The 21,853-nt window shown below is 44.1% G+C and overlaps 1 long non-coding RNA gene across 1 annotated transcript in view; it reads right to left on the bottom strand.

The window, feature by feature from the left end:
* The window catches only part of LOC140407376 (uncharacterized), a 35,421-nt gene extending 14,220 nt beyond the window's left edge, over positions 1 to 21,201 (bottom strand). Inside the window, exons 1-2 of the long non-coding RNA XR_011939669.1 lie at positions 21,056 to 21,201; positions 10,742 to 10,831 (exon numbers count right to left, since the gene is read on the bottom strand). This is a non-coding gene — a long non-coding RNA (uncharacterized lncRNA). The remainder of the gene's footprint in view (positions 1 to 10,741; positions 10,832 to 21,055) is intronic.
* Between the last annotated feature and the right edge of the window lie 652 nt (positions 21,202 to 21,853).

Below are 21,853 nucleotides of genomic sequence, written 5' to 3' on the forward strand. Positions count from 1 at the left end.
TGAATCTAAATAAAGGAAACTATGATGATCTGAGGAGCAGGTTGGCTATGATGGATTGGGCAACATTATTTAAAGGGATGGTGGTGGAGCACATGAACTGCAACAATTGCTTATCCCTCTCTGGTGCAAAAGTAAAATGGGGAAAGGTGGCCAAACCTTGGCTTACAAGGGAAATTAGAGATAGTATTAGATCCAAGGAAGAAGCATACAAATTGTTTTTCTAAATAAATTTAAAGTGCCCAATTCTTTATTTCCGTTTAAGTAGCAATTTAGTGTGGCCAATCCACCTCATCCTCACCAGTCCTACACTGTCCCGGGCCGCAGAATCCACAACAACATTCATCTGGTCCGGGACCTGGTCCATCATTCCCAGAGGGCTGGTCTGTCAAGCGCCTTCCTGTCCCTTGATCAGGAGAGGGCAGGGTGGATCACAAATATTTATTCGGGACTCTGCAAGCATTCGGGTTCGGGACACATTCCGTCACCCGGATGCAACTTCTGTACACTGCCACAAAATGTCTCGTTAAGGTTAACGGGTCCCTGACGGCGCCCCTTCGCTTTGAGAGAGGTGTGTGTCAGGCTGCCCTTTGTCTGGCCAACTCTATTCTATTTGCGTGGAGCTTTACCTGCGCCTCCTGTGGAGGAGGTTGTCGGACTGCTCTGCGCAGGTCAGGCACTGGAGTGGTCCTCTCGGCTGACACTGATGATGTGCTCCTCATGTTCACCGACCCTGCTGACCCGCGGAGGATGCGAGAGTGCCAGGCCGTGTACTCTGACGCGTCCTCTGTCAGGATCAACTGGGCCAAGTGTTCCGGGCTCTTGGTTGGTCCGTGGCAAATGGACACCCTCCCACAGGAGCTCAGGCCCTTCACCTGGAGCAGGACCAGACTCCTCTACTTGAGAGTCCATCTTTGCCCAACTGAGGAAGCCTGGCCAGCTAACTGGCAGGAGCTGGAAGCCAAGGTCACCGCTCACTTGAGACGCTGGACAAGACCGCTCCGAGTGCTGTCTGGCTGGGGTCGAGTTCTCGTCATAAACCAGCTGATAGCCTCCATGTTGTGGTACCGGCTGGTCACTTTGATCCCTGCCCCTGACTTTGTCACAAAGATCCAGAGAATGCTTATAGAGTTCTTCTGGGACAAGAGACTGCATTGGGTCGCTGTTGAGGCTCTGAGTCTCCCGCTTAGGGAGGGCGGCCAGGCACTGGTGTGCCTTTGCACCCAGGTGGCGACCTTCCGCCTTCAGACCTTGCAGCGATACCTTTACGTTGTGTCCCCACCACGATGGTGTGCCCTGGCGACGCATTTCTTTCGCCAGGTGCATGGCCTGAATTATGACGTGCAGCTCCTGTTCATAGATCTGCAGGGTCTTCATTACCCTCTGCAGGTGCTCCTGTCTTTTACCAGGACCTGCTCAAAGTCTGGAACATGGTCGCCTCCCACCGCAGCTCTCTCCCGTCAGGAGCGGTCGCTGTCGTCAGGGAGCCGCTACTCAGGAATCCACACCTCCACAATGCCAATTCATGTGGCTGGTAGAGGAGAGAGCTGTGGCTGCCGGGTGACCAGGATTGCGGACGTGCTGGTTGAGGGGTGGGCTGGATGACATTCCACAAGTTAGCACAACGTACAGCAGTGGACGTCCGGCTCGCAGCCAATGCCATCCGAGACCTTAAAACGGCCGTCCTCGGACCCGATGGTACTCGCGTTTAGAGGACGCGCAGGTGGTGGTATCCTGTCTGGGAGAACCCCTGCCCGGATGGAATTCCACATTGGTCCCAGGCCCCAAAACCTCCCTCGGGGGCTGATGCCCCCACAATCCTAGCCGCCTCGCGGAAATGCCCTCTGTGCCTTTTCGCACTGCGCGGAGGGGTTTCCTATACGGGCTGCTGCTGCGTACCCTTCACTTCCTTACCATCGTCCAAACACGCTATGGAGGGGGATAAGGAGGTTGACGCAATGCTGGTAAAGATTCCACAGATTCGCTACCTTCTGAGAGAAGAAATTCCTCCCCATCTCTGTCTTAAATGGGTGAGCCCTTACTCTGTGATTATATCCTCTGGTCCTAGACTCTCCCACAAGGGCAACAACTTTTCAGCATCTACCCATCAAGCCACTGAGAATCCTATATGTCTCAATCAGGTCACCTCTCATTTTTCTAGACTCTAATGAGTAATGGCCTAACCTACTCAACCTCTCCTCATAAGAAAACCCCACCATACCTGAGATCAACCAAGTGGACTGCCTCCAATGCCAGTATATCTTTCCTTAGATAAGGGGACCAAAACTGTTCACAGTATTCCAGGTATGGCCTAACTAGTGGCTTGTGTAGCTTTAGCAAGACTTCCCTATTTTTATACTCCATTCCCTTTGAAATAAAGGCCAACATTCAAGTTGCCTTCCCAATTACCTGCTGAACTTGCATTCCAGCTTTCTGTGAGTTATGCCCAAGGACCCCAAATTCATCTGTGCTGCGGCTTTCTATAGTATTTCCCATTTAAATAATATTCAGCTCCTTTATTCTTCTTACCAAAGTGCATGACTTTACATTTTCCTACATTGTGTTCCATCTGCCAAGATTTAGCCTACTCATTTAACCTGCCTCTGTCCCTCTGTAGACTCTGTGTTAACCTCACCACTTGCCTTCCCACCTATTTTTGTTTCATCCGCAAACCTGGCAGTAGTACATTCACTTCCCTCTCCCAAGTCACTAATACATATTGTAAATAATAGTGGCCACAACACTGATCCCTTTGGCATTCCACTAGTTACAGGTTGCCATCCTGAAAATGCCCCTCTTATCCCAACTCTCTGTCTTCTATTAGTTAACCTCGAGGATTAGCCCCCCATTATAGAAAATAGTCGATTTTCATCGGAAATAGAATTTATTGGTTGCCATAATGGCCAGCCAATCTGTACCATTAGGTTTACACCTAAGGGACAAGTGAAAAATTTTCCCCTTCATCTGCTGCAGGAAGAGATGGCGATTTCATCAATCCAAGCTGCAGTCCTTATAATCAAATAACTCACAGGTACTTTGAGTTAGAGGGTTTATATTGCTCACCCATGTACCCTGAAATAAATGTATAATAATTTAAACTGTTTTAACAGCTACAGCAAGACTTCTATATTTTCCCCTCTGTTATATTTCCTTGGGGCTAAATTTTCTCTCTGGTTACACCTTTCTCCACTCCCTATTGCATCTGCCAACAATTCTGCATGTGAATAATATGTGCATAATGTGTGACCTAGCAACACTGAGTGTAAAGGATAATTGTGTGTCCAGTGCTGCTAAGGGCCTTGGAAGATTTAAATTTTCAAAGGCAGCAGCACTATCAATCACACTACCCGCATTCAACATCGGAGGGCACTTCAAAAAAAAAGCAATTGTTGCAAAGGGACTGCAGGCCCACTGATTCCATGACAACTGGCACCAGTAATATTCCTAGTATTCACCCTCCAGCTTAGATAAAGGTTAGAGTCATAATAATAATAATCTTTATTCTCACAAGTAGTCTTACATTAACACTGCAATGAAGTTACTGTGAAAAGCCCCTAGTTGCCACATTCCGGCGCCTGTTTGGGTACACAGAAGGAGAATTCAGAATGTCCAAATTACCTAAAAGCACGTCTTTCGGGACTTGTAGGAGGAAACCGGAGCACCGAAGAGGGGGAGGCTTTGGTAGAGGAGCTGAAGGGCAAGTGGGAGGAGGAGTTGGGGAAGGAGATTGAAGAGGGTCTGTGGGCGGATGCCCTGAGTAGGGTTAACTCCTCTTCCTCATGTGCCAGGCTCAGCCTGATACAGTTTAAGGTTATTCACAGAGCGCATATGACAGGGGCGAGGTTGAGTAGGTTCTTTGGGGTGGAGGACAGATGTGGGAGGTGCTCGGGAAGCCCGGCGAATCACGTCCACATGTTTTGGTCATGCCCGGCACTGGAAGGGTTCTGGAGGGTTTTCGCGAAGACTATGTCCAAGGTGGTGAAAGTCCGGGTCAAACCAAGTTGGGGGCTGGCATTATTTGGGGTGGCGGACGAGCCGGGAGTGCAGGAGGCGAAAGAGGCCGGCATTCTGGCCTTTGCGTCCCTGGTAGCCCGGCGGAGGATCTTGCTATTATGGAAGGACGCAAATCCCCCAGTGTGGAAGCCTGGATAAATGACATGGCAGAGTTCATTAAGCTGGAGAGGATAAAGTTTGCCTTGAGAGGGTCTGCGCAGGGGCTCTTCAGGCGGTGGCAACCGTTCCTAGACTATCTCGAGGAGCGCTAGAAGGAGCTCGGTCAGCAGCAGCAGCAACCCAGGGAGGGAGGGGGGGGGGGGGTGAGGGGAGGGGAGGGGGGTGTTTCTTTTGGGGGGGATATTTGGGCGTGTGGGGGAGGGGTTTTTCCCAGGTGGTATTTGTAATATGTGCGGGAGAAACCCATTGTATAAGTTCTGTATTATGTTTGATTGATATGTTTATGTTCTGTACTGCTCTTTTTTCTTTTTATTTTCTGTTATGGGGGGGGGGTTTAACTGATTGAAAATTTTTGTTGGAAAAACTTTGAATAAACATATTTTAAAAAAAAGAAAGTGCTGGTGGAGGAGGCGATTGCCCCGGTGAGGGTGGCGGTATTGAACGCAGTGGCAGAGGTGCGGGAGCAAGGTGAGGCGCTGAAGGAAGTGGAAGAGACATTATTGCAGCACAGCGATCAACTTACCTCGATGGGGAAGGAGATGTGGAAGGTGATAGAGATCAACAAGGATCTGCGAGCCAAAATGGACGACTTGGAAAACAGGTCCAGGCTACAGAATCTGAGGGTCGTGGGTGTCCGAAGGGGTGGAAGGCCCAAGGCCGACGGAGTATTTTGCCACGATGTTGGCGAAGCTATTGGGGGAGGGTGATGATCCCTCCCGATATGAACTGGATCGGGCTCATCGGTCGTGGAGGCCTGTACCAAAGGAGAGTGAGCCGCCAAGAGTAGTGACTCTGTGTTTTCGTAGGTACAGTGTGAAGGAGAAGGTCCTGTGCTGGGAAAAGCAGAAGCGGGTGGTGCAGTGGGCTGGAGCTGGTATTAGCATATATCAGGACTTCACGGTGGAGCTGGCGAGGAGGCGGGCTGCCTTCAGCCGGGTGAAGAAGGCACTGTACATCAGCAAGGTGCAGTGCGGCATAGTATATCCAGCTAAGTTGAGGGCGACCTACAAATCCAAGGACTTTTATTTTGGGACGGCAGAAGCAGCAGAGGAGTTTGCAAAGGCAGAAGGACTGTGGCAGAATTGAGAAATGGTCATGTACCGATGTAGCCTCATGTAACTGTATTTTTTCACTGCGGCTGGTGTATGTGCTAAATGAGACAACGTTGTATATATTTGGACAAGGGAAGAAATGGGACTTTCACTTGCAATGATGGTTCTTTGGGGTTTGGGTGTGTATGCGGGGTTTGTGTGCTAAAGGGGATTTATTGGTTTTCCTGGGACCGGGCAAGGAGGAAAGAGACCCGGGCGGGGGCCTCTACGCTGGCCGGTTTAAACCGGCCAGTGAACGGGAGTGAGGTGGGGGAGGGGCTGCGGCCATCGGAGCCTGGCAGAACAGGTTCCAATTAGTCTAGCCGGGGTGGAAAGTTGGGGGGAAGGAACAGAGGTTGGGGGTAGGAGTTTTATAAGAGGAAGTGGAGAGGAGGAGTTGGGGACGGGGGACGGGGGACGGGGGACGGGGGACGGGGGGGGGGGGGGGGTTATTCATGGGTGTCATTTACGGTACTCTTTCGGGGATTGGATGGCATTGATTGTTAGGTGGGGGAGGAGGGGTGGACTCTATAGGTCAATGGTGACCATAGACGATTCCTGATTCCTTTTTCTTTTTTTTCCTTTGTTTTTCCCACCATGGGAGGGTTCGTTTTATTTGATGCTTATATTGTCAGGTGGGCCATTGTTTGGGGTGGTGGGATGATGGGATCATTGTTGTTGATAAGGGGATTGACTTTGTATTTGTTACCGTTTACTGCTTGTTGGTGGGGTGCAAATTCTGAAGAAAATGTGAAAATGGAGAATAAAAATATTTTACAAAAAAAACTTTGATGATGAATACTCAAAGTCTTCCAGTGATAGCAAATTATTTATTGAGTAACCAATTAATTTACTTGTGAGTTCTTTTCTTCAATACTTTTACGAGTAGTCAAATTAAACAAGATTGAATTAGATTAACAATGATTATAATACTCTACACTCTGAGTTTACTACACTTCTGTTCTCTAGCTACAACACACACGAAGAGAGCAGGAAAACAGCTTGAACTTGTTTATATACTCCCTGTTATTGTTGCCCTCTAGTGATCATCTGACTGTACTGACTGCACATTCATGTATTTACATATACAGAGATCACGACAGGCGAATCCTCAGATATACCCTCTCTCAGTACTGCCGTGATATTCTCCCTAATCGAAAACTCAACTCCCCCTCCTCTCTTACCTCCTGTTCTATCTTTCCTATAGTATCTGTACCCCGGAACATTGAGCTGCCAGTCCTGCCCCTCCCTTAGCCATGTTTCAGTAATAGCTGTAATATCCCAGTCCCTTGTTCCCATCCATGCCCTGAGTTCATCTGCCTTGCCCATCAGGCCTCTTGCATTGAAATAAATGCAGTTTAATCGAAACACCCCTTGCTCTGTGCCCTGCTTTCTCAGGTAATCTGTCTGGTCATGTTTTGTACCCTCTCCCTGTGTTTTATTTCTCTTAGCCTTACTGGACCCATTTACTGAGTTCCCCACATCTCTGTACTCTGTACTGCGGCTGTTTTTGACTTTTGACTTTGGTTTCTCTGCCTTTCACTTTTCCCCTTACTGCCTTTTGTTTCTGTCCCCACTTTACTTTCCTCCGACTTCCTGCATCGGTTCCTATTCCCCTGCCACATTAGCTTAAACCCTCCCCAGCAGCACCTGCAAACACTCCCCCTAGGACATTGGTTCCAGTCCTGCCAGGTGCAGACCATCCGGTTTGTACTGGACCCACCTCCCCCAGAACCGGTTCCAATGTCCCAGGAATTTTAATCCCTCCCTCTTGCACCTTCTCGCAGGCCATGTATTCATCTTATATATCCTGACATTCCTACTCTGACTAGCACATGGCACTAGTAGCAATCCTGAGATTACTACCTTTGAGGCCCTACTTTTTAGTTTAACTCCTAACTCCCTAAATTCAGCTTGTAGGACCTCATCACTTTTTGTTACCTATATCGTTGGTGCCTTTATTCACCACAGCAGCTGGCTGTTCACCCACACCCTCCAGAATTTTCTGCAGCCACTCCGAGACATCCTTGACCCTTGGACCCAGGGAGGCAATATGTCAACCTGGAGTCTCGTTTGCATCTTCAGAAACACCTGTCTATTCCCCTTTCCATTGAATCCCCTATCATTATAGCTCTGCCACTCCTTTTCCTGCCCTCATGTGCAGCAGAGCCAGCCACGGTGCCATCAACTTGGCTGCTGCCACTTTCCTCTGGTGAGCCATCTCCCCCAACAGTATCCAAAATGGTACATCTGTTTTGGAGAGAGATGACCGCAGGGGATCCCCGCACTGCCTTCCTACTCTCCACTGTCTGGTGGTCACCCATTCCCTATCTTCCTCAGTAAATGTAATCTGTGGTGTGACCAACTTACTGAATGTGCTACCCACGATTTCCTCAGCATCACGGATGCTCCGAAGTGAGTCCATCCGCAGCTCCAGAGCCATCAAGCCGTCTAACAGGAGCTGCAGTTGGACACACTTCCTGCACGTGAAGGAGTAGGGACACCGGAAGGGTCCCTGAATTCCCACATTGCACAGATGTGGTAATTAGCTGTGTCCCCGCGCCCTGTTGTAATTGGCACTGGTACTGGCCTAAAATATTGAAATGCCCCACATCCTGAAAAATGAGCCATCCGCAGCAGTGGTTTTGACCTTGGCTACACCACAAGTCAAATGTGAAAGTCCTGTCACTGCTTTATCTTCAATGGGGGTGGGGATGGGGGGGGGGGGATATTGGGGACAATCAATGTGAACAACATAATGTGGAGACGGGAAACATTTTTTCCTTCCGCTCACCATATTTCTGTTGTTTACAGACTTGTGGACATTACAGTGAATATTTATCATATTTCAGCATTAGTATGGTTACAGTGTCTTTTAAAAGTGCAGGAGTAGGGGGCGGCACGTGGCACAGTGGTTAGCATTGCTGCCTGCGGCGCTGAGGACCCGGGTTCGTATCCCGGCCTTGGGTCACTGTCCTTGTGGAGTTTGCACATTCTCCCTGTGTCTGCATGGGTTTCGCCCCCACAACCCAAAGATGTGCAAGGTAGGTGGATTGGCGACGCTAAATGGCCCCTTAATTAAAAAAAATAAATAATTGGGTACTCTCATTTTTTTTTTTAATGATTTTTTAAAAAAGTGCAGGAGTTGTGCATTTAGCACCAGATAAAATTAGAAAATTAGAGCCGGTAATTAAAATGTGAAATACATTCTATGCACAGAATTTGGGAGTCCGCTATCATGTACAATCGGGAAACTTGTCAAGACTTGTTGTTTGTCACATAAAGCAAAGCCTGACTTAATTACAATGTTTGGGAGGATTAATTCAGTGCCTTTTCCCCAAAGGCAGATAATGTTAAAATATTTTGAAGGGTGGGGTCCCATGAAGTTCATGAATCAAGGTGCATTGTTCTAACAGAATGTTTATCCAAATTGTAGCATTGATCAGTACTGTACCATATACCAGCAGTTCTGCACCACTCCAACATCTCCAGTTCCAACGTCTTATTAACTCTTCCTCCTGAATTAATCACCTAATATGTGCTCATATATAATGAAGCACAAGCTGTTCCACACTGCAGTCTGAAATTAGATCCCAGTTTTACATTTAAATATAACAGCAATGGGGATTGAGGCAGGGTGATATGGCCGTGAAAATTCCTTCACGCACTGCATTCTCTTTCCCCTCATGTTTGTATAATATAAACTCTGTTACTTTCACTGCTACTTCTTTCCTCACTATAGGTGTACTAGCATTTATTTCTGTCAGTACAGTATTTTTTACACATATCTTACTAACTGCTTGAGAAATGTCGAAAGGTCAATATTACAAATGTGCCATGATTCGTTACCATGTTTTGTTAGTATGAATGAAACGACATGCTGGAGAATCACAAAAAAACCACATACATTCCTGCAATTGTGTGCACAGGTTGTAAATTATGATTTTAAAATTGACAATTTTTCCTCAGAAGAAAATGTGGCTTATTGTTCCCTCACTGAAGAGAGAATATTACACTCAACTGAACATTTACGCCTGACCTGTTGAGTTCCAGTGCTGCCACTTATTGTAAAACAACGAAACAAACATCTGTACGGACATCCTCACATTGGCTACACAAACATGTAAAAGCAACTATTATGTTTATAATGGTTTCAAGCTTTTTTGGTAACACCCACATGAACAAAATCAATTCTTCAAGACATATTGCTGGTTGTAGCTGATGCTCAAGGACAGTGAAATACATTTAATTTATTGGCGGCAGTTTAATTTGTCAGTTAAGAGCAGAGATGACAGATGCTATTTTTAACAAGGAGAAAATATATTTGGACTTCCCAAGAAGTGACAATCAGTAACAAATTCTCCAAGTGAATGGAGGTAATTGCATGGTTCACTGCACGTGTACAACTTGCGGTAGTTTGAATTTTGGCATACAATTTGTACCATGTTTCCAGATGTGTATGGTTGCCTGTCAACATGTTCCCCATCTCAATTAGGTCATCAGTGATAAGTGACAAGAGTTAAAGTCAAGCCGTTCCTCAGAGTGAGAAAAACTGTTTTCTGTTCAGAAATGTGCAAGTCAATGAGCCCAAGCCTGTCTCATGCAATTAGAATCTTAGCAACCAGGTTTAGAGCTGCATGAGAGAGCAGCCTGCTTGTATAGCCTCTCATCCAGGGTATGATGCCTCGGAAAGGGAGAATTAGAAAAAAAAAGAACTTTGGATGAAGCATTTTAAATAGGCAGACAAATTTTGCATATACACATTTATTGCCATTACTGTGTAATTACCAAATATATGCAATGTATATGTTCATGTAAAATACCTTAGAGTTAGAAATCTGTGCTACACTAAAGAATGAGGTCATAGTTTGTACCAACATCCTAACATGAAGGACAGTGAATCAATTAATCGAGTAACGATTAATGAAGAATGGGAACATGGAATCACAGCACACTGGAGCTGTAGTACACTGGCACACAGTGTTAGGGTATGGTTTTGTACCAGTGATTCTGTGTATACCACGATTCATCAATGTTATTGAGAATAGATAAAGTACAGAAAGAAATTGCTCCCAGCAAACAAAACATCAACAACAGCTATTATTCATGCTTTTAGTGCTGTAGGAATTTGGACTCTATACTAAACCCCAGAGTAAGAAAATTCTTGTTCAAGAATAACCGCATTGGCAAAAACGACAATCATTAATTTAGAATTCAAACTAGGGTTTATTGGACAATAAAGATTGACACGTAACATTTCATCAATCAAGGCATGGCATGTTACACAAGTTTAGCACTTGTCTATCTGTCTTTCCCATGGATCCTGGGACTTCTGGGGTCTTCTCTTGGTTCCTTGAACCTAGTCTCTTGACTCACGATGTCCTTCAGGATTTAAGCTTAGCCTACTTAACTCTGACAGACATACACATCCCTTTGCGGATTTAAGACATCCAACTCTAATGCATCCTTTTCCTACTCACCGCTTCCAATCTTCCTTAACTGCTGTAGCTACACACTTCACAGCTGCCTGTTAAGTGTTCCACCTCTCTGTCTCTGGTGGAAACGGCTTCCTAAAAAAGAACGTGAACATGGCTCAGACTGTATTTTACTACTGATTAATCCAAGCTAGACTTTAACAGACTGAATGATTCTTCGGCAGCTAAGTGGTTATATGTCTTCTATTCACTCTTTCTTAAGGCAACTACTTTAGCCTTGGCAAATTTGTCTATACTAGACCCATTGATCTTGTACCAATCCTCAGCTCTCTGACAGCTATTTCTATTACTAACTGTAGTGATCTCTGCATATGTAAATACATGATTAGTTAATGTGTCAGTACAGTCAGATGATCACTAGATGGCAACACTAACAGGGACTATATAAGCAAGCTCAAGCAGTTTTCCCGCCCTTCTTCTTCTTCTCTTCGTGTGTGTTGTAGCTAGAGGATAGAAGCGTGACCAGCTCAGAGTGTAGTGTATTATATTCATTGTTAATTTAATTCAATCTTAGTTAATTCTACTACTAATCAAAGTATTAAAGTAAAGAACTCACAAGTATATTATTTTGTCACTCAATAAATAATTTGTCATCAACTGGAAGACTTTGAGTATTCAGACTTCGACTGTTTATCATCAAGTTAAGTATAACTCGGCAAGACAAATGAGTAGCATATATATTACAGCCCTGTAATATAACACTAACTAAGCCTAATATTGTGTTCTTATTTCCATCCCTCAGCCCATGATAATATCCATCGACTGACAATGTCCTACACAAATACCAACTTCCGAGCAAGTGTTCTACTCCTCACTCTCTCCCAATAAATACCCTCAGCACATGTCCTGTGACAAATGTGAATCCTTGGTATGTACAAAGACCTCAGTGATGCACCCCTATTTTTACACCCTTTTTGGAGGTAGCTTTGCAATATTTAGCCTTAGTATGTGCACTGGATCAACAAAACTAACAACTTCTAGCTCAGTATTTGCATCTCTTGGTCGATGCAAAGAGTGTTCCAAGCTTCCTCACGACAATCAGGCCTTCCGTGCTTGGTGGGCACCGCAGGGGTTGGATTGCTTTATCGACACATCTTTTCACATTATGATTTGATGTTGTTCTTCGTTATTTTTGGGCAGGGCCCTTTTAATTCGTCTCTGAGTTAATTTCTGTTATTCAATTCAGTTGACTGGGCCCTAAAATACTTCCTCACAACAATCAAAATGATAACTTGTATATTCTAAACAGAGGCCCTGGAACATCAGGTCCTCAAGCCACCTTCCTGGCCAATCAGCTTTCCAGATTTGGCTTCTCTTCTAAGCTAAACTTGCTGAAGACCAAATATACAAATATGTCCGAGCTATAAGTTCAATTCACTCCCAAAGGACTCACGTGTTCTTTCTTAAAGCGACACTGCACTGTAAATTCTATGATATTCAATGACATCACAGCACTTGACACTAAAAGAGATGCCAACTTTAAAACTCTCTTAACAACATACTCCAAAAATTCATGAATCATCCCAATAATTTATACAAATTAAGAATTTTCATCATTAAGTGCAATTTGATCATTTAAGCTTTATTAATTACACAAAAGCGGCAACAGGGTGAAGTCCACCAGCATAACAAACCATCGCAGGTGCATCACAGCAGCATTATGGAACACACAAAACTGAGACACGTGAGGAACTATAGGAGTAAATGAGCAATAGTTTAATAAAAACAGTAACTTTTAAGGAGTATCTTAAAGGAGGAAACATCTTGGACTTCCTGGCAGAGCGGTAGACAATGGTCAGCAGCAGCAACCTGGGTGGAGGGGAGGTTCTATTTTATTTTTGTTTATTTACCCTGGGGAATCTGAGGGGGTGTGTATATTTGCTATGTTTGCTTTGTGTTAACTCGGGGTGTTAATTTATTATTTATGTATAGGGGGGGCACGGGGGTGGTTTTACTTTGTTCTGTATTTAATTCTATTGGGTTCCTTTTTCATTCTGTTGTTGATGTTTTGTGAAAATCCTAATAAAAATTGTTTTTTAAAAAAAGGAGGAAACAGAGGAAGGGAGGCAGGAAGGTCTAGGAAACAAATTCCAAAGCTTCAGGTCTTGGCACCTGAAAGAACAGCTGACAATGGTGGAGTGATTAAAATCTTCAAAAGGACAGAATTGGAGAAGTGCAGATTTTTAAATGGTTGTTGGGCAAGAGCGATTACAAAGGGGAGGATGAGGGCATGCATGGAGGATTTTTAATAATAATAATCTTTAGGGCGACATGTGGCGCAGTGGATAGCACTGGGGCTGCGGCGCTGAGGTCCCAGGTACGAATCCCGGCCCTGGGTCACTATCCATATGGAGTTTGCACATTCTCCCCATGTCTGCGTAGGTTTCACCCCCACAACCCAAAGATGTGCAGGGTAGGTGGATTGGCCACGCTAAATTGCCCCTTAATTGGAAAAAAATAAAATTGGGTACGCTTAATTTAGAAATATAAATAAATAAATAAATAATAATAATCTTTATTGCCACAAGTAGGCTTACATTAACACTGCAATGATGTTACTGTGAAAATCCCCTAGTCGCCACATTCTGTCGCCTGTTCGGCTACACAGAGGGAGAACTCAGAATGTCCGAATTACATAACAGCCTGTCTTTCGGAACTTGTGGGAGAAAACCGGAGCACCCGGAGGGAACCCACGTAGACTTGGGGAGAACATGCAGACTCCGCGCAGACAGTGACACTAGCCGGGAATCGGACCTGGGACCCTGGAGCTGAGAAGCAACAGTGCTAAGCACTGTGCTACCGTGCTGGATTTCAATACAAGGATGACAGATTTAAAATGTAGCCGTTGCTTAACCAGGAGTCAGTGTAGGTGGTGGGTGAACGGGACTCAGTGCGGGTTAGGACATAAGCAGCAGAGCTTTGGATGGCTCAAGTTTGTGGAGGCAATAAATTAAAAAGACTCCTTCTGATTCCTGTTTTGTTTACACTCCTGTATTATCTTGATATACTACGGAGTGTCATGTGTGTTACTCAAACATTGGTTAATGATGAGATCTTCTGAATCTCGATGAAGAAGACTCGAACTTCTCCAGTAGTAACTAAAGGTTTATTGAGTAACTACAACAATAATTGTGTGAGTTCTTTACTTTAACATTAATACTAGTGATAAGATTAATAAGATCTAACTACAGCAACTATACGTACTTCCACTAGCCATCTGAACTGTCCTGCTCACAGTGCACCCAAGAGAGAGAGAGAGCGAGGGACACAATGTGGTTGCTTTTTATACCCCTGTTGGTCTGGCCCTCTAGTGATCATGTGGTGCTACTGATTCTACATTAACCCCTTGTGTACATGCACATACAGAGATCACCACTTCCCCCTTTTTCTTGTGTTACATATTTTCTGTATGTTGTAAAGAAAATTGAACAAACATAACAGATGCAGTTTGCCAATGCATTATATAAAATCAAAGAGTTAATCAGTCAAATGTTAATACATTTAATCTCTTTGGTTTGTTTTTTTTGTTTGCTTGAGCTAGGTAGACAAATGATGCCATGCACAATTTGTGATGATATTGATGATTATACAAAGCCAATTAATATTTATGAGTCCAATCTTAATTTAAAAAATTTGTGAGTCCAAACTTTATGAATTTGTTCGGCTGAGTTGCTTTCTTCTTCTGTTGTTGAAGTGGTGATGTTGATGTTGTTATTTCTTTGTGAACGTCGTCAGTGTTCCTGTGTTTAAGTAACCAAGAAGTCATCAATGAGGTGTTTGAATGGTCGAATCACTTTGTTGTCTGATTTATACTTTTTTTTCTATGCTTGTAGCAGCGATGTGGCATCTTTGTTGTCTGATCTGAACTTTTTCCTGTGCTTGTGGTATTGATTCTGTATGTCATCTTTGTTGTCTGACCAAGACTTTTTCCTGTGCTTGTGGTATTGATTCTGTATGTCATCTTTGTTGTCTGACCTGGACATTTTCCTGTGTTTGTGGTATTGATTCTGTATGTCATCTTTCTTGAAAGCTGGTTTGCTTGTTTGTTGTAGAGCAACTGTGAATTTGTGAGATTTGTTGCCATGCCATGGCATGTTTGTACTCTTGCCATTGTTTTGAACTATGCTGTTACATTGTTCTTCATGTGCAGAGTTGTGCCATGTTGTACAGGTCATTGTTTCATTGTTGTTGTTTTTGTCATTTCTGTCGTTGTTGTTTCCGTTATTGTTTTTTGTCGTACTTGTTGTTTCTGTTTTTGTAGTCTTCGTTGTTGTTGTTGTCATGCTTGTTGTTGCTGTCATGCTTGTTGTTGCTGTTGGCGTTTTTGTTATGCTTGTTGTTTTTGTTGTTGTTCTCGTAGTTTATGTTGTTGTGATTGTAGCTTTCGTTGTGCATTTGTGCTTTTTGTTGTTTTTTGTTGTTGCTGCTGTTGTTCTTGTTTCTGTTGTGCTTCTTGTGGTTTCTGTCGTCTTGTTGCGCTCAATGACTGTGCCGTGTGAATAATTCGAGTCATCCTCACAGTTATTTGTGTCAGTGTCTTTTTGGTATCTGATGTTTCGTTGAGCGTTTCTGTGTGAGGATTGTGAGAATGATCTGATGTTGCATTGATCTTGGTGACATCAGTCATTTGTGGTTGATGTGATACCTCTTTGATTCCTTGGTGCTCCTCTTTTGGAGTCATTTCAGGTTCACTTGAATCATCATTGATTTCTTGGTGCTCCTCTTCTGAAGTCAATTCTGGTTCATTTGAATCATCTTTGGTTTCTTGGTGCTCCTCTTCTGGAGTCAAAATCTTCAAGATTTCATTTTCTTGTGACGTGGTCTCACTGGACCCAAGAGTAGTTTCACTTTGATTGGTGAGTGCTTCTGCACATACGAGCTGAGATCTGTCAGTCTCGCTGTAATCGTGCACATCTTGTATGTCGATCGTGATCACATTGTCACTATTCTCACATACAGTGGGTAGACATTCAGTGTCTTCTTGTTGGTTAAATGAACTGAGTAGACTTTCATAGTCTTCTTCTGGTGGCTCAAATACGCTGGGTAGACTTTCATAATCTGCTTCTGGTTGCTCAGATAAGGTGGATAGACCTTCATAGTCTTCTTCGTGCACGGTTGTCGCTCTGGAGTCTTTAATTGCTTCCATTCTGGAGTCTGTCAACGAGCTCGCTGTGGAGGCTTGTATCACTCTCTCTGTGGAGTCATGCAGTGTTCTCTCTGTGGAGTTGATCTGTGCTCTCTGTGTGGCTTCGTCTTCTTCTTGGGTATTGCTGTCATCCAATGTATCGACGATCTGCCATGGCATCATGGTATTGGATTCATCTACCATGAGAAGAGTCGTGTTGAGCTTTTCAACCGTGTTGCTGGTGCAATGATCATCAATTCCGAATAACTCATCCATGTCTGAGCAGTAGTCTTCAATGAACAAATCATCTCTTTTTGTTTTGGATTTGTCATTGTTTTTTCTATGTCCAATGAAGAAATCATCTTCTGAGTAGTATTCTTCAGTGAACAAATCACTGTGCTCTCCTCTTTGGGTGGTGCAAACTGCTTGTGCCAGGGTGCTGCAGAGGTTATTTTCAACAGCTGGTAGAAGCTCAGAATTTGTTCTGTCTTTTGAGGTAAGAAAATTGGGGTTTGCAGCTTTAAAATTGGGGTTTGCAGCTTTAAAATTCTCATTTGTAATTTTCGGGCAAATTCCCTTTTAAGTGGGCATTGTCTGGGTCTTCTGACGTCATGACGTAAAGCGTAAGAATCGATTGCGCATGTGCAATCCGACTTTCCTTTACTGCGTGCTCTTTTTGCATCTGCGCAGTTTATTTGCCGTTTTTTTTCTTTTTGAGGAGTGCACATGTGCATACTGGCCGGAACGCTCTCGCTCAAGATGATTGCCAATCAAAAAGTGCTGTTGCATCGAGTGAGATTCTGCCTTCGCCTCGTGGTAAGTTTTCGCTCCATTTTTACGGATTAATGATTCTGTCTTTGTAAAGACTCAAAGTATTGATTTTGTTTTTGTTCATAAGCAAGGCATGTTTGTATAGTGATTTCTAATGTTAAATACATTTTTTGTAAAAGTTCTTTCCTCAAATTTTTATCAGATATTCCATAAATTAATTGATCCAGTATTATAGCGTCTCTGAAATCAGCATACTCACAGCCTTGTGGTATTGATTTGAGATTTGTAACAAAATCAGTGATGGGCCATCCGTTTCTGTGGCATTTATGATGAGTTAAATTTTTTTCAGCATCTCACCAGACTGACCTTTACAGTGTTCATCAAATATTTTGAGTATTACTTCTAATTTGGTGTTGTCTTCACCTTCTAAGTAATTAAAGCAATTATAGATTTTTCTGACTTCATGCCCTCCTGCTGTGAGTAGTAATGCTATTTTCGTTGCGTCAGAGGCCGTGGTTAACTCATTAGCTGCGATACATATTTGGAACATCTGTTTAAACATTTTCCAGTTAAAACTTAAATTACCGGTTGTTTTCAGCTGCCATGGAACTCCAACGATTTCCATCGAATCAGATAATCGCCAAGGGTTCATTTGCTGCGAAGTCTTCCACAGTCAAATGTCCGGTCTGAATTTTCTTCTCTTGTTGTCTAACCTTATTTAACTAGTTCTTTTAAAGACAACACACCTGGTACCATGTTTTGTTTACACTGCTGTATTATCTTGATATACTACAGAGTGTAATACGTGTTACTCAATCCTTGGTCAATGATGAGATCTTCTGAATCTCGATGAAGAAGACTCGAACTCATCCAGTAGTAACTAAAGGATTATTGAGTAACTATAACAATAATTGTGTGAGTACTTTATTTTAACATTGATACTAGTGATAAGGTTAACGAGATCTAATGATAGCAACTATACGTAACGTCACTAGCCATCTGAACTGCCCTGCTCACAGTGCACCCAAGAGAGAGAGAGCGAGGGACACATTGTGGTTGCTTTTTATACCCCTGTTGGTCCGGCCCTCTAGTGATCATGTGGTGCAACTGGTTACACATTAACCCCTTGTGTACATGCACATACAGAGATCACCACACTTCCAGATAGTACCAGGAGGAAACAGAGGGCACGATTCAGCGGACTTGAGTTAAAGTCCGCTTAACGGCGTGTTTAGCTGAGTGTTTCTCGGCGCTGCAGGTGCAGGGAAGGTGGGAACAAACTATTGAGTTATATGATCTGTATAGTCATAATGAATGCCGGAGGAGGCTTAAAGGGCCGAATGGCCTACTCCTGTTACTATTTTCAATAATTCTGTATCAGTTGCGCGGCAGTAATAGGCCACTGAGGTACTGGTCTATTGACTGACATCATCATTAATTTTTATTTTTTTATTTAGAGTACCCTATTATTTTTTTCTATTAAGAGGCAATTTCGCGTGGTCAATCCACCTACTCTGCACATTTTTGGGTTGTGGGGGCAAAACCCACGCAAACACGGGGAAAATGTGCAAACTCCACACTGACCGTTACCCAGAGCCGGGATCGAAGCTGGGACCTCGGTGCCGTGAGGCGATTTATTGAACTTCTGTAACAATGCACACAGTTGGCTGTGGGTTGACACTCTACTACTCTAAGTGTACTAACTCTAATTTACTAGACCATGCTAGCTTTCATCCACGTGTAGAAGGTGCTGACTGATATGTACACCCTGACTGTCACTACAGTTGTCACCAGTGCAAAGAGCTGGACTGCTGATGCCTCATGTGTTTTATAGTTGGAAGCCCCCCTCTGGTGTTCTGTCTGGTGATTGGTTGTGTTCTTTCCTGTATGTTGATTGGCTAACCTGGGTGTCTGTCACTGCCTATTTTTACCTCATGATGTGCATGGGTTCTGTGGTAATCACCACTGTTGTATATATTAGGAGATGTGTGGTAAGGCCCTGTACTACAGGTACAGGGATAGTCACTGCCTTCTGGCTCCACCCAGTAGGTGGAGTATAAATATGTGTGCTCCCCAGACAGCAGCCATTTCGCCAGCTACTGTAGGAGGCCACACATCTTAGTGTAATAAAGCCTCAGTTGTATTCAACTCTCGTCTTTGTGCAATTGACCGTGTATCAATTTATTACACTAAAGTTTGCAGAAGATGGACCTCCGCATCAAGCCGCATCGCCTGCACCTGGATCCGCAATCAAGCAACGCCAAAAAGGACTTTGAACACTGGCTAGCTTGTTTCGAAGCTTACATCAGGTCTGCACCAGACCCAATTCCGGAAGCTCAGAAGATCCAGATCCTCTACACGCGGCTGAGCTCCAACGTCTTTCCGCTTATCCAGGACGCGCCGACCAATGATGAAGCCATGGCGCTACGGAAAGAGAACTACACCCAGCAGACGCACACGCTCTTCGCCAGACACATTCTCTCTACTCGTAGTCAGCTCCCTGGTGAGTCCGTAGAAGATTTCTGCCGTGCTTTAATACCCCTGGTCAGAGACTGTGACTGTCAGGCCGTCACAACCACAGAACTTTCGAAACTCCTCATGCGGGACGCTTTCGGCACGGGGATAGGGTCAGACCACATCCGCCAGCGACTTTTAGAGGGGACCACGCTCGACCTCGCGGAAACCAAAAAGCTGGCGCTATCGAATCCAATCGCCTTGCGCAATATCCAGGCCTCCACCCCCGGCCGTGCGGCCCACTCCTCCTACGCATTGTGGACTCCGCAGACGGCCGCCCCACCGAGGACCCCACTCAGCCAATCCTACGCCTGTGCCACGCGCCAGCCAACCAACCCCAGGGGCTCCAGATGTTACTTCTGTGGGCAGGGTTTCCTCCCACAAGTCCTGAAAGACGTGCTTGTTAGGTGAATTGGACATTCTGAATTCTCCCGCAGGGAACCCAAATAGACAACTAGGGGATTTTCACAGTAATTTCATTGCGGTGTTAATGTAAGCCTACTTGTGACACTAATAAAGATCATTATTAAAACTCATTTACATTTTATGCATAATTACAGAAATTTGTGGCATCCTGGAGATTGCTTTTCACTGAGTAACTCAGTTGAACAGCTGAAGCCCATAGTCGACACAGGACATTGCCTTAAAAAAGAATAAAAGGGGATGATGAGGTAAATCCAGATGTAGAGCACAGTTGATAACAATCTGGGATTTTAAAAGCGTGGAAATTGTAGGAGTAAGATTACATTGCCCATAAACCATAAGACATAGGAGCAGAATTAGGCCATTCGGCCCATCGAGTCTGCTCCGCCATTCAATCATGGCTGATACGTTTCTAATCCCCATCTCTTGGCTTCTCCTCTCATCCCCTTATTAATCAAGAACCTATCTACTCTGTCTTAAAGATACTCAGTGATTTGGCCTCCACAGCCTTTTGCGGCAAAGAATTCCACAGATTCACCATCCTCTGGCTGAAGATATTTCTCCTCATCTCTGTTTCAAAGGATCATCCCTTCAGTCTGAGGTTGTGGCCTCAGGTTCTAGTTTACCCCACTACTGGAAATATCCTCTCCATGTCCACTATCTAGGCCTTGCGGTATCCTGTAAGTTTCATTAAGATCGCCCCTCCTCCTTCTAAACTCCAACGAGTACAGACCCAGAGTCCTCAATCGCTCCTCACTCCAGGGATCATACTTGTGAACCTCCTCTGAACCCTTTCCAAGGCCAGCACATCCTTCCTTACATACGGGGCCCAAAACTGCTCAAAATACTCCAAATAGGATTTGACTAAAGCCTTATACAGCCTCAGAAGTACATCCATGCTCTTGTATACTCGCCCTCTCGACATGAATGCTAACATTATATTTGCCGTCTTAACTGTGACTGAACCTGCACATTAACCTTAAGAGAATCTTGAACTAGGATTCCTTAGTCCCTTTGTACTTCTGCTTTCCTAAGCCTTTTCCCATTTAGAAAATCTCTATGTCTCCATTCGTCCTACCAACGTGCATAACCTCACACTTTTCCACATTGTATTTCATCTGCCACTTCTTTGCCCACTCTCCTAACCTGTCCAAGTCCTTCTGCAGACCTCCTACTTCCTCAATACTATCTGTCCCTTTGCATATCATTGGAAAAGAGTCCCGCTGTTTTGAGGTCCTGGGGGAAAATTATTTGAAATGCGAGGTTGTGTGAAGAATTTGAAGCTGTATTTTAGGGAGGAGGTAAGGTATACTGACAGCGCAACACACTGCAGTGCTCATGTAGTGCCACAAGGTGGTACGACTGAGGTTCAATCTCTTCTCCCTTGTTTGAATTGCTTATCTCAACCCTGCTACAGGGAATAGAAGCTAATCACCTCCGCACAGAGGGTAAGAAAAGAAACTTACCGCCTGTAATGTCATTCCACTTGCCATCCAATTTCGGAACCATGTTGACAGAAGTATAGCGGCAGGATGTCCATCTTCTGCATTTTAGATCACCAAAGAAAGATGCTTAGCAGAATTTATAATCACAATGAATGAGGATGATTGGCTACAATAGGCACAGAGATTTTGTAGCAAAACATTAGTGAATGGAGAAAGGCAGGATGTCGCACCATTGAAATCGCACCAAAACTTTAGACCAAGAAATGACAGGACTGAACAAGAGTGACAGCAAGAATTTTAAAAATGCGTTTAGTCTCAGGATGTGAAATGTACCTTGGACTGTGCAGCCATCCGCTATAACCAGGCACTCAACAATGACAAGAAACCATTGAGAAAAAAAAACAGCGATAGCATGACATGAAATAAGACAAACGAAAAGACATTTCACATGGTGAATAAATACAACCCTGGTGAAGCTTTCCCCTCTACTTTGAACAAAGGGCAGTGCAGATATGCGTCTAATGTTCTCACAGGAATATTCACAGACACAACATGCATTTCAAACAATAGTCTACTCCATTGTTCCTGACAATGTATCTGACAAGGCTAAAAGTTACACAAAAAACAGATGAGAAATAATTAGCTCGAGGCAGGAAAAAGGAAACAAAGTAGAGCAACTGATGAATTGGCTGAAAATAACAATTACAAATTGCTTGTGATTTAAGATAGCTTGGCGATCACTCGCGTTCTGTAGGATTTGACTAACAACATGGTTCCATATTTCTGCGGGTAGTGGCGTAACAGAGCAACATTATCTAA

Source organism: Scyliorhinus torazame, chromosome 1 (assembly GCF_047496885.1).
Source record: "Scyliorhinus torazame isolate Kashiwa2021f chromosome 1, sScyTor2.1, whole genome shotgun sequence".
In the NCBI taxonomy this organism is placed as follows: Eukaryota; Metazoa; Chordata; class Chondrichthyes; order Carcharhiniformes; family Scyliorhinidae; genus Scyliorhinus; species Scyliorhinus torazame.